This window comes from Podarcis gaigeae (genome assembly GCF_964106915.1).
Source record: "Podarcis gaigeae genome assembly, chromosome: 9".
NCBI lineage: Eukaryota > Metazoa > Chordata > Lepidosauria > Squamata > Lacertidae > Podarcis > Podarcis gaigeae.
The window spans coordinates 80,162,821-80,171,197 of NC_139685.1; the positions used below are offsets into that span (position 1 = coordinate 80,162,821).

At 42.3% G+C, this 8,377-nt stretch overlaps 1 long non-coding RNA gene across 1 annotated transcript; it reads right to left on the reverse strand.

The window, feature by feature from the left end:
- Positions 1 to 6,165: 6,165 nt before the first annotated feature.
- On the reverse strand, positions 6,166 to 7,554 carry LOC310853037. The gene is made up of 3 exons (XR_014568514.1): positions 7,384 to 7,554; positions 6,998 to 7,089; positions 6,166 to 6,643 (listed from the first exon to the last, which is right to left on the reverse strand). It is a non-coding gene; the product is annotated as an uncharacterized lncRNA (long non-coding RNA).
- Between the last annotated feature and the right edge of the window lie 823 nt (positions 7,555 to 8,377).

Sequence of the window (8,377 nt, forward strand, 5' to 3'; positions counted from 1 at the left end):
CAGGGAATACACTAGTTTAACCTTGGCAAACGTGTCTAGACAAGTCCTTGGTACAGTGGTACCTCTGGTTAAGAACTTAATTCGTTCAGGAGGTCCGTTCTTAACCTGAAACTGTTCTTATCTTGAAGCACCACTTTAGCTAATGGGGCCTCCAGCTGCCGCCGGAGCACAATTTCTGTTCTCATCCCAAAGCAAAGTTCTTAACCTGAGGTACTATTTCTGGGTTAGCGGAGTCTGTAACCTGAAGCGTCTGTAACCTGAAACGTCTGTAACCCGAGGTACCACTGTACAAGATTAGCATAGGCAAAATATGTCCGGCCAACTCCCAAGTAAAAAGGTAAAGGTACCCCTGCCCGTACGGGCCAGTCTTGCCAGACTCTGGGGTTGTGCGCCCATCTCACTTAAGAGGCCAGGGGCCAGCGCTGTCCGGAGACACTTCCGGGTCACGTGGCCAGCGTGACATCGCTGCTCTGGCGAGCCAGAGCCGCACACGGAAATGCCGTTTACCTTCCCGCTGGTAAGCGGTCCCTATTTATCTACTTGCACCCGGAGGTGCTTTTGAACTGCTAGGTTGGCAGGCGCTGGGACCGAGCAGCGGGAGCGCACCCCGCCGCAGGGATTCGAACCGCCGACCTTTCGATCGGCAAGTCCTAGGCACTGAGGCTTTAACCCACAGCGCCACCTGCGTCCCTTTACCCACCCTAAAAGGATAATAGAGCTCCCTTTGCACATCCATAGCCTGGACCAGGTCTGGGGATGGGCTTTAGGAAACTAACTGCTCAGCAAATGTCCCCCCTGGGCCCTTCCCTGGGTGGGGGCTGTGTGTGTGTCCTCACGCTTGAGGGATTATGGTGGGAGGTGGAAGGGAAGAAAGTCCTTTCCTGGCGTTGGAACGAAGGAATTGGTCAAACTACTGATTTTATATGAATTTATAAAGCTAGGTATGTTCCCTGAGCTATCAAGTCCAAAGCATACATTCAGGCATAATATTTGTAACATTGCAACAACTTTAAAGATGTGCCCCCCCCCCTAATCTCTGTAACAAGTATATGCATATGTAACAAACATACGATGTCAATCAACATTTGATGCTCTCCTTCTCCCGGTCCACAGTAGAAAGTGTCCTTTCACACTGCCTCACGGTGTGGGACGCTGGTTTGACATCAACTGATAGGAAGTGCCTACAGAGGGTGGTGAATCCAGCACAAGATATTATGGGCTGTCCTGTGAATCCACTGGATGAAATAGCGGAAGAACGTTGCCTCAGGAGAGTGAGGGAAATTCTCAGGGATGATTCACACCCTGGCCGGCACTTTCTTGATCTCCTGCCCTCGGGCAGAAGATATAGAGGCTGGATTAGTTGCGCCAACAGGGTAAAGAACAGCTTCTATCCGTGGGTTGTTAGGCTTCTGAGTGAAAAGATAACAACAGGGCAACTGACTTTTGGGTTTGGTGGGTGCGCGTCAGTAAACGAGGGGAATTAAGACCAAGAGAGCTGAGTGGGGGGTGCTGGTGTAATCTCACTGTATACAAGTTGTACAAGTGACAATAAAGTATTTCAATACACAGTGGTACCTCAGGTTAAGAACTTAATTCGTTTCAGAGGTCCGTTCTTAACCTGAAACTGTTCTTAACCTGAAGCACCACTTTAGCTAAAGGGGCCTCCTGCTGCTGCCACCGGAGCACAATTTCTGTTCTTATCCTGCAGCAAAGTTCTTAACCCAAGGTACTATTTATGGGTTACCGAAGTCTGTAACCTGAAGCATCTGTAACCCGAGGTACCACTGTATTTCAATATGCAGCACCGGGGTGAAAAGAGCCGCCCGGCGCCCCTAGGTTGCCCAGAGTTGTCAACCTTTTCTTAGGGAGCTGACACCACACTTAAGCATTGTCTCTGCTTGGGAAAAGAAAGCTGCAAACATAATGTTCGTTTATTAACAATGCACTTCTTCTTCTTCATCTTCTTCTTCGATCACTCGTAGCTGAGTAAGATTGCCTTCCAAAAACACGGCTTTAACAGTGAGTCCGTAAGTGACTGTGGAGGCCAATTCTGGAGCCACACGTCCTTCCACAGGGGGGACATTGGTTTCCGGGTGGGAATTGATCACGGTTTGGATTTGCCAAGTGTGCCTTCCTCTTAGCACGTTTCTCCCTTGTGTTCTGAGTTTGAGCATCTTCAAAGCCCATGACACCTTTGGTAAAGGCTGTTCTCCAACTGGAGCGCTCACAGGCCAGTGTTTCCCAGTTGTTGGTGTTTGTACTAAATTTTTTTAAGAATTGCCTTGAGAGAGTCTTTAAACTTCTTTTGTTGACCACATTACGCTTTCCATTTTTAAGTTTGGAATAGAGTAGCTGCTTTGGAAGACGATCATCAGGTATACTTATTATTAAGTATACAACACCACATTTTATTTTATTTTTTTGCAGTTTTAAGACAAATTATCTTATTATGTAACACCTTGTTTTTAACAATGTTGTTTCTTTTTTAATTCAGAATACCCACGTTAGTCATGTAAAATAGTTTGATACAGTACATTGTATGGAATAGTTTTTCCTCAAATTCTAAGATTCTCCTAACACCTTAATCCTTTGCTTTAATATGGGAGACCTTAAAACAACATGCGAACATATTGTAAAATAATTAAAAATTGAAATCCACTACATCAGGCCAAAATTAATCTTTGGGAAGCTTGTAAATCTGCTTTAAAAAGGCCCATTAAAAAAAAAAATCTGTCTAGCAAATTGGTTGGTCATAAAACATGGTTCAATGTGGAAAATGAATCAGCCCACAAAAAAGTCACTAAAAGTGATGAACTATGCAGTTAGCAAAGTTAACGGACAAACTGTGTGAAAAGGACAACAGTGATTTTGAAAAAGAACGGGAACCTTTTACAATATATTTGCAGAAACAACAAAAAAATATGGACTCACTGGCAGGATTTAAACATTTACAATTTTATTTACAGAGAACAAGAGTATAAGTGTGATAACATAATATTATATATAAACAGCAGAATGTAACATTTGATGCAATAAACCAGAAATGGAAGTTGGGGGAAGTCAACAGGGAGGGGGGAAATTGAAAAATGAATGTCTAGTAATGATATTGGATATATGCTATGGGAAAATAAAATAAATAAAAATTATTTTTTTTAAAAAAAAAATGTGTATCAAACATTTTCTCAATTGGAGCCAGGGTTAGTTTGCTTTCATCTCATTAACGCATACTTTATGCTTCAGATACCAGTTAAGAGATTTTGCATACTATTGGTTGACTTGGTCAGATAAAGTTGTTAACATCAGTAGAATTCACAACACCAAGAATCCTTGCCCCTGGCACATCTCACAGCTTCAGCTGCTGCAGACTGTCACTGAAAACAAGGCATTGGTCAGTCTGAACCGTGTCAAGTAAACTATGGAAGTTGCATATCCACAACACAAATAATAATAAACATAAACTTTTATTTGTAGCCCTCCCTCCCCGGCCAAGACTGGGCTCAGGGCGGCTAACATCAAATATATAACATTGGTACAAAATCAAACAATAATTAAATTACCTCCTAAAAACAAGTCAGGATCAAATTAAAATCTAATTAGATTTTAACTGTGCTAGTACTTTCTTTTCAAGTCTAATTCCAGAATGGGTACAATCAGAGGGAGCCACTACTCCCAGCCTGTGAAAAGTTGTGGAACTTGGCTAACAGACATTTGGGAAATGTGATCGTTTACGGTGCAGCCTTGCAACCCAGCGTCAGGTTCTAGGCAGAGAGCAGGAAAATCCTTGATAAGGCTGTCAGTATCAATTGCTACTTCCTTTTCAATGCTGATCTAGGTTGGTCGATCTTTCTGGAGTCATAGTTGACCTTAAATAATTTTTTATTAATTTTAATTTCGAAAAGGATCTTTCACCTTCAGCTACCATCACCAGTAACGTTAAATATATATGTAGCAATATGGACAAATTTGGAAATACTGAAGTCAAATTATTTGAATATACATAATTGAAAACATCCAGCGGAGTTGTGTCTCTATGGAAAACAATAGGTAATAGTTCTAGCTCGTGAAATAAATCTTCTCCGTCTATATCAGCCCCCCTTTCAGAAGTCAATTTCTGCTGCAAATTTAAACACTGTGCTCTTTTCTGACCTGTCTCTAATTTCCTCCATTTGTCTATATCTTGTAGAAATGAAAAATTGTCATTGTGTTCACTTAACAGTTCAAATCTTTCATTTAATTCTGCGAATGCCACATCTAACAAATTTTTAAAAATATTCTTTAAAGTTGTTCTGTGGATCTGTGATTTGCTCATCGGTATGCTCAGAACTGAAAAATCTTTTTCTGGCACGTGGGCGTGCAGTGCTTGTAAATTCGGTTTCGCATTCTATTTCCTCAGCAATTGATTTAGCTTCTAACAGCATTTTGTCAAACGTGGAGTCTGTACGATTTGTAGCTGAGTCATTTTTGACCTGCTCTATCATTTTAACTGCTTCCGGAAGAACGACACCAGACTTTTGTTAACGTTTTACTAACAGTATTAATTTCCACTAATATGCTATACCACGTCACTAAAGAACAATTGAATTTGAAAGACTTCAGTTTCAAGATCAGCAAACTTGCTGTGCTGCATGTCTCTCTTTCTCTATCTGAAAAAAATGGAATATAAGGCATCGTAAACCTTTTCCATATTAAAAGGAAGTGCTTTCAACGCCTCCACTCTGCTTTCCCATCGCATGTTTGATAATGGTTTTAAGGTTAACAGGTTTGGAATTGCCCAAGAAAGATGTTAAATTATTTTTGTATGCCACAACTGCTGCTTGTATTTTGTTAGCTAAAAAGTGGAAAACCCAAGAATTACCAACAATAGAAGAATAGCAGATGAAGATGATGGATTTTTCAGAGCTAGCCGACCTCACCGGAAGAGTCCGCGACCAGAAGGAGGAGTAATATCAGGAAGAGTGGAATAAATTTAATGATTATCTAGTTAAATTTGTTAAGTTAAATTAATTGAAAATAGCTTGCAGATACTTAGAGTAGGATTTTATATGTTAAGTGATGAATTAATATGTTTAATTCCATAAGGTGAAGATTTAAGGATGTTAATGTTTAAGTTAAATTTCATAGAAATTGGGACTTGGAAAACCGTTAAAAAGACATGCAATGAAATTCAACCAAGGGGAAGCGAGGAAGTCACTTAACAAAGTTAATAAGTGTAATTTTCAATAAGGCTATGATTTATGTTTGTTTGTCTTGTGTGTGTGTGTGTGTGTGTTTGTTTATAATATTGTGAAAACCAATAATTTTTTTTTGGGGGGGGGAAATGATTTTAAGGTTAAAGTGGGCCCCTGGTTCATGAGAATCGACCCAGAAAAGAATACATATATTTCTGGAACAACAGTAAAAAAGTTACTCACTTCCAGTGAGCTTTTAGCGGCACCAGTCACTACTAAATTGAGGCTGTGAGCTGCACAAGGAAAGTAAAAAGCACATGGATTTATATCCAAGATTTTTGGGGGGAGGCCTATATTTTTGCCTCTCATATTTGCGCCGTTATATCCTTGACCTCGCATGTCGTCTAGTTCAATATTTGAAGATTTTAAAAAATCCAACAAAAATGTTGGTAGTGCTTGTCCAGTAGTGTCCGTCACTGGGAAAAAACCTAAAAAATGCTCTCTAACCTCAGCATTTTTTGTTAATGGGTTAAGGTGTACAAACCTAACAGCATGTTGTTCCTTGTGTGAAACATCAGGAGTGCCATCCAAAATAGTATTTGGATTGCTTCCCCTTACCTTTCTCGCTCCGACCTCACCACAGTGATCCATGAGACGGCCATCTCCAGACTTGATTATTGCAACTCGCTCTATGCGGGGCTGCCCTTGAAGCTGACCCAGAAACTCCAATGGGTGCAGAATGCCGTGGGAGACTCCTTATGGGGTCCTTGCCACGGGACCACATTAATCCAGTGCTTTACCAGCTGCACTGGCTACTGGTGGAGCACAGGGTCAGGTTTAAGGTGCTGGTTTTGACCTTTAAAGCCCTATGTGGCTTAAGGCCCTCGTACCTACGGGACTGCCTCTCCTGGTATGTTCCATGGAGGTCCACAAATGACAACATTTTTGAGCCCCCAGGTCACAAGGTGGTTAGATTGGTCTCAGCTAGGACCCGCACTCTTTTCATGTGTTTCTATATTTCCAGAGAAATGCCTCGTCTTTGAAACCTGTCTCACCACTAAAAGCAGTGACATTATTGTTGAAAAGTTGACAATAAAACCAGAATACGGAATCGCTAGATCTGGAGTACAAAAGCCAGTCTCTATTAACGGTTTCGTTGTTCTTTAACTTTTTTGTGTAACAAGTGTCTGAAAATGCCCTATTATTACCATCTGTAGGATGAGCTGATTGTTTTATCTGAACTGGCCCTTGATCTATTAAAAACAATCTTAACTTCTCTGGGACTATTTGAGGCCACAAGGAAGGATCATCCATTGCATGTTCATGAAACATCGCTTCCGGGGGAATATCAGACATTGAGGGAGATTTAGTTGCAAGTGCAGGTGTGCTGTGAGTCGAGGCTTCGGCAATAGGTGCAGTAAGTTCTAAATCTCTGGAAGGTATTTCTTCTATGTCCCGGGTTGCAGAAGATGTACCTGTTAAAACAGAAATAACATAGGTTAATAGACATAATTTACAATAGTGGCTCTTGGAGCAGTAGATCTCACAAGTCCAAGTCCTTTGTAGGTACAAAGCCAAACTGGGGAGAAACAATAATTTAAGGTCGGCTGTTGTGCCATGTATGTCACACGGCAATTGCTCTAAATGGGCTGCAGTGCCAATATCTGCCTAAAATCCATCCATAAAAGCAATCTTGAAACTTGCCATTTAATACTTACACCTATTTATTTTTGAGATTTGCATAAATCCTCTCAGTTGGTCAAAATATAAACTCTTAATAATAAACATGCGCAAATAAGATACGTGGAGAAAGTAAGTAGCTCACTTACTAGGTTGAAAAAAGTTCCAATTGGAGTCAACTTCTTTATATTTTCTTCTTTCTCAAGTTTTCTCTTTCTGTTTTCTTTTTACCACCAGCCATCTGCAAAAATTCAGTAAAAAAGAAGCAGATAAACACGAAGTTGGTGCGTGAATAAATAAATATTGGCCAAGGCTCGTGTCTTGCTTACATCCCCATTTGGACAGACTCTGCTTGGCTCCTCCCCGTCCGCACTGTCAACTCTCGGTCCTGGACTCGGGTGTGCAGAACCCGGCACAGCTGAAGAGCCTGCAGCAGTGGCGGCTGAGTGAGGCCGGGCACCTGGGGGGGGGAGCACACACTGGCCGGGCCGTTGAGGCACACAGGGCAGATAAAGAGGTTTCACTGGAAATTCACATCCATCAGAGCCGCCAGAACAATAAACCTTCTGCTCTGGAAAAAGTCCTGGAGCTGTGGTCCCCTGCGGTCTCTCTTCTCACTGCACTGCAAATAATCAATGGATCTCTCTTAGTAGCTACTCAGAAACACTGAACGGTAAAGAGTTCAAGGTGGAATCTTGCTAGAGTCCACGCAGCAGAGTGGCAGCCACCCAATAATACTCAATCGCACAATCACTAATTTCAATTTCCAGTTTCTAATTCCAATGTCTGATTCTATTTTTTTTCCATGTTTTACTGTTCAATATCACATCTTTACACCAGCTTATTATCTTCAAATCAAAAACATCATAAAACACATAAAGAATATAACAACTTCCAAACAGTAATGTTCTTCATGAACATTAGACTTCCCGTCCCTTTCATATCTTTTCCTTATTAATAAAATCAATACTGATTTATTATTAATGGAAAATTAGTGTTTCTATATATTTTCCCTTAATATATATTATCTACAGAAATTACTCATTTCTTACCTGCCCCCTCACTGTGTGTGTGTGTGTGTGCGCTAGCTAGCAGGCACTGTCATGGGCCAGGGAGTCTTGTAAATGAGAACGGTGGCGCCAGGTGCCTTGTCAGGTGGGCAGTGCACTCTGGGCAGGCCATTGAGCCGCACAGGCAGGGCAGAGCTGGCCGTCTGCCTCAGCGCCTCACTCGGTCCTCGACTCGGGTGCGCAGAGGCAGAGCCCTGCGAGACAGAGGAGCCTGAGGTGTTAGTGGCTGAGAAAGGCCAGGTGGGGCACCTGGGGGTGGGCAGCACATAACCAACGCAAGCAGAGCCCAGTGCAACAAACGAGCCCGAGGCATCGGCAGCTGAGCAAAGCTGGGCACCTCATGGTGTGAGCAGCGTGTGCTGGGCGGGCCTCTTCATGGCCATATGCCAATCCCAGGCGCGCATGAGGGTGGAGCCAACCGGCCGCCTCAGTGCCTCATTCACCCCTGAACTCATGCAG